Here is a 5,346-nt window from a genome sequence, read left to right on the forward strand (position 1 = left end):
TGTAGTCTGTCGCATTGGTTGCATCGCGGCACTGGGGTCTCCCCTGACTATAATCTTCCCTGAACTAAGAACCTGAAGCCCTCGAACTCTGGCCCTGACCTAAACGGAAGGAGCGATCAAATCTCCTGCCTGCGAATCGAGGAGGTGCACTCGTCCCTGACTGGCCTGAGTACCCAGAATATTTCTGCCTTGATCCCCCTCTATAATCACTGCCTGTGCCCATAGACCTAGCCCTTTTTCTTTGTCTTCTATCACTGTCGCGATCACCCCTTTGTTGTTGTTATCACCCCTCCAAATTCTAAGCATGGGCCTATATCCGGGAAATATCCATCCCGTCTTGCAAGGAAGCCGTCAAACAATCTCTGAATAAATGGGGCCCTAGGCCACTCACAAATCTATGCACCCGGTCCCCCATGTCGGCCACCATAGCTAGGGCATATCTTGCCAAGGAATTAAATTGGAGGCTATATTCCCGGGCGCTCATATTTCCTTGCCTCAGGTTCAGAAATCTATCCGCTCTAGCTCAGTGGACATCGGGTGGCAAATAGTGACGAATAAAAGCATCTACGAACTCTTGCCAAACCGGCGGAGGCGTGTTCTCTCCTCTTGATAACACCCAATTGTTGTACCATAACACCGCTACATCCCGGATTCTATAAGATGTCAACTCCACCGATTCGGTCTCAGAGGCATGGACAATATTCAATGTTCTTAACATTTCATCAATGAAGTTTTGCGGATCTTCATCCAGCTTCGACCCGAAAAATCACGGGCCTTTGTACTCGCTGCCCGATCGCTTGAACCCACGTTCTGCCGTTGTGCCTATGCGGCAACCAATTGTGTCAATCGCTGAATGGCCTCGGTCATTTGTTGACCCGAAGCAGCCGGCGGAGGGATTGGAGCTGGAGCTCCTCCTTGCTCTCCCACATTGGGCGGGGTAGAAGAAGTATTAGACAAGGCCTCGTTATGCGATTCGGCTTCTTCTATATTCATTGGAGGTTCTCTTTCTACCCGCCTCTTTGTCGTAGTCTTGCCCTTCCGGGCGGCTGTAGCTTTCCCCTTTGGCGGCATTCTGAAATCATAACGCACGATTAGGGAGGATAAAATCTTACACGTGGCTCTATCGCACAATCTCATAGAAGTAGAATGGTCATTTTTTCTAAATGTCTGTAGCCTCCTGTTTATTGATGTTGCGTGCAACACACCATAAACAAGACTCTACTAGACACGGCTCGTAGACACTGCCTAGGACCGAACTGCTCTGATACCACTTTTGTCACGACCCAGCTAGGGGTCGTGACGGGTACCCGGGGCTAGCCACCGAGCACCACTCTTTTTGCTACTCACCTTACCCATTTAATGCTCTTTCATCAATTCATGCTTAGGACATAAGAAAATCATCTTTTCATTTGAGAACATAAAAATACTTTTATATACATAAGCCTCTCTGATACCACTTTTGTCACGACCCAGCTAGGGGCCGTGACGGGTACCCGGGGATAGCCACCGAGCACCACTCATTCTGCTACTCACCTTACCTATTTAATGCTTTTTTATCAATTCATGCTTAGGACATAAGAAAATCATCTTTTCATTTGAGAACATAAAAATACTTTTATATGCATAAACCTCTCGGCCATCAGAATAATATATACATATACATAAAAGCCTCTCGTGAGACCATCTACCCACACTGCGCATCTACGAGCCTCTACTGATATAATATACATATAGGTGGAACAAGACTCCACCATGCCCAAAATATACATATACCAAGAGAATAATCATGAGCACCTCCGGACAATGGAGTGCTCGCAATCAGCTGGCAGCTACTAAGAATCTGGATCGAGCTCACCTCCCTGTCTACCTGTAGGCATGAACACAGCGTCCAAAGAAAATGGACGTCAGTACGAACATTGTACTGAGTATGAGAGGCATGAACAATAATAATACATCAAGGAAATAAGGGAGGCATCAAGTATGGAGCAACTGTACCTGACTGGGAATTACATGAAAAGTAATGCATGCTGACTTACTTTTAAGCCTATCATCATCTCATGTATGCATATCATATATATATAAACTGCTCGACCATATAGGTGTGGTGTGATAATCAGTAACATTAGCCTGCTTCCAGGCCTCCCGCTTCTGGGGTACCATCTCATGCCGCCCACTAGTGGTGTCTGCCCATGCCAACTGGCCATGGTGTATCGTATAAGCTGCCCACTTTCGCGGTGACTGCCCGACCAACTAGGCCCGGTGTAATAGGATTATAACATGCTCATTATAAAATACTTATAATAATATGCTTATCAAAATATGCTTATCGTCGTACCTGCATAAGGCCTCTAGAATAACTATATTTTATCGAGGTGACGTAAGGTCGTGAACCCTCAATTCCATTATGAACATTTATGAACATTCCGCCTCACCTTGAAGGGATTTGTACATAAGGTGAGTGTATACAAGGAACGACAGCATTTACTTTATAAGAACGTCATATCATATCTCTTGACTCATGTAGCTATTCATGATCTTAGGCTCTTGGCTTTCCGGAATATAGGAGGATCATGGAAAGGAAGAAAAATCATATCATAGGATTCATGCCATAGAAAGAAAAGGTCTAGCCTCACATACCTTTGGCGTTTAACTGAACTATCGCTCGCTTGCTCTCCTTCGATAGCGTGTTTCTTCCTTCAAAAGAGAATTCGCATTTACATTAGTTAATCGACTATAAGAACGCGTTACTAACTCTAGGGAACATTTGGGCGGCACTTCCTTTGTTTGTACGACTTTTCCCCTATTTCATGTCAACTTCCAACACCCATAACAACAATTACAATATAGCAATCAACAATTATCATTCATATACAAGGGCCACGATCCACCATTTCTCTTTATTTTTCCCACATTTATGGTTATAGTTCGTTATCGCGTTTTCTCATATATAATGCTTATTTCCTGGTCTAAACATCATTTACAACATATTCATAATCATGGCACATCAACGTTTATGGTTCCATTCGACTACCATTCAATTATGACACTATTCTCCCATTCAAGATCCATTTTCCATGTCTTTCTACAATTCAAGCATCTTAGCTTTCCAATACCTTAAACAACATGATAAAGTCACGAAACTTACCTTGGATGGTGGTGGAACAAGCCTAGAGTGGAGTTCTTCCTTTAGCACTAAAACCCTACTTCACCTCTTTTGGAACTTCTTGGTTTGGATGAACTTCACTTGAGTTTCACACACTTTGTTTCATGGATTTAATGTGGTTGATCTTGATCTCCCTTTGATTCTCTTAAATTCTTGTGGATGAAGTGTTTTGGATTACACTAGAGAGTTCTTGAACCGTGTAGGTGAGAAATGACATAAAATGAGCTTAGGGTCCCTTTTTAATAACTCAAAATCTGATTTTTAATGAACAGCAGTCGGGGTGTACAGTGGTCGTAAACCCCACTTTACGAGCCGTATACTGGTTTACAGTCCGTCCTCCACGACCATATTTAAGCATATCAAAACCAGAAAGGTAGGCTAAAGATCATGGCAGTTTACGACTCACTTTACGGGTCATATTCCATTTTACGACCACTGGGCTGAAATGAAATTCTGCAAATTTCTTATTTCCAAAGTTCATAAATAGTGATCCCCTTCTTAGTAACACATCGCACACTCATGCCCTTCGTGGGTCTATTCATTATTGGCTCACGAAAAATTTCCGAGGTGTAACAGAAAACTAACTTCTAGTGATGGTTGGCGCCCTAGTCTAAACCTATTAGTCTTGCTAGCTTAAGGTCTTGGGAGTGAAGTTCTTCCCGGGCGGGGAGAACGAACGATGTTGATTGGCATAAGGCCCCTAGTCTAATTCTGAAGCATTGCCTCTTCTAACAAAGTCAAAAGGGAGTGATGTGATTCCCAGGTGGGGATCACGAACGATATATAGCACAAGAACTTGACTTAAGTAATTTCTTAAGTCAGTCTCTTAGCACCGACCTCGTATGTTCTCAGTCTTCAATTTCCCCTTTCTTCTTTTTCACTCGAACTGTGGTACACGACCTCCTTTTACTGGAAAGACCTCTAGCGCGGGAAAGTATGAAATGCTCATTTGCTAGTGTTGTAGATCCTTTGTAAAGTCTATTCCTTCCTTGGCAGTACGGAAAGTCTGTATCTATAAGGAAGTCTCGGGGCTCCCAAGTACACGATTGTTTAGGTGTGTGCTGAAAGCGCTTCCTTTAATGCCAGCCTCTATCTGAACCCCCTTTCCATATCTCGGAGAAGGTATGCAAGCAAGTCATCTGTGCTAATAAGTTCCTGCCTTTTTTTTATAGGTAAGACATGGGGCAATAAGCCCGCTTTCACTCCCGTCTTTCTCGATCGAAAGCTAAGCGTGCCAAACCATCTAAGCAAAGTCCTATTTGTCAAAGAAGAGAGCCAAGACAAGCTCAAGTCATCCGGGATAAGAGAAGGTCCTATCCTAATAAGCCGGGGTAGGACCGGTCGAATAAGCAGTAATTCATCTTTGCGTAGATGAAGAATGGGCTACTTCCTCACAGATTTTAGACTTTAATACCAAAAAAGATCCTTCTGAAACAGAATATTTTACTACCTCAATAAATGCCCGAGAGCATTCAATAAATCTTCTCTTCCTCTATCTACCCCAGCCTCGGTTCGGTCGGTCATGGGGCTTCCCTCTGCCAAGAATTGAGAGAAGATATTTCGCTTTTACTCAGTACACAGATTCATATTAGTCAAAATAGAACTAGACAGATCAAGGTGCGGAAGGCAAGCAGCAAATCCAATCCTTTTAAATTTAAAAGAGAACCTGAATCCCCTCTTTCTGCCCTACTTCATGCCAATCACTCTCCTTCCTTCCCCAAGAGCCAACCATGGCATTCGATGCATCAACAATTTCATTGCCTTCCTCTAGAGCATCGGATTCAATAGCAAGGGTTATTCAACTAACACCGGATTCTGTAGCAGAGGAGAGCAGGAAAGAGACAACAGCGGTTATTCTAATTGAATGTCAACCCGCGTATTCTGATTCACTTTACCCAATAAAGGGCTATGCGAAATAGGGATTGCTGCTTCCACTGCGCTACCTTCCTAAGCCCTTACTCTTTTTCCTTTTGCACCTGCCTTGTCGAAGTAGAAGATGTGGCATTAGTTTGAAAATACTTTCTTAAAGTGGCGAATCGGCTTCTCCCTAACAGGGCATTCTATGCATCTTCAGCTAGCTTTCCCCCGCCGCCTACTATCTAGCTGCAAACCTTCCCTTAACCCTAATCATGCTTAAGACATGGAATTGGATGCTTCTTACCCCAAAAGTCAATAAATAGAAG

Source organism: Lycium barbarum, chromosome 5 (assembly GCF_019175385.1).
Source record: "Lycium barbarum isolate Lr01 chromosome 5, ASM1917538v2, whole genome shotgun sequence".
Lineage (NCBI taxonomy): Eukaryota > Viridiplantae > Streptophyta > Magnoliopsida > Solanales > Solanaceae > Lycium > Lycium barbarum.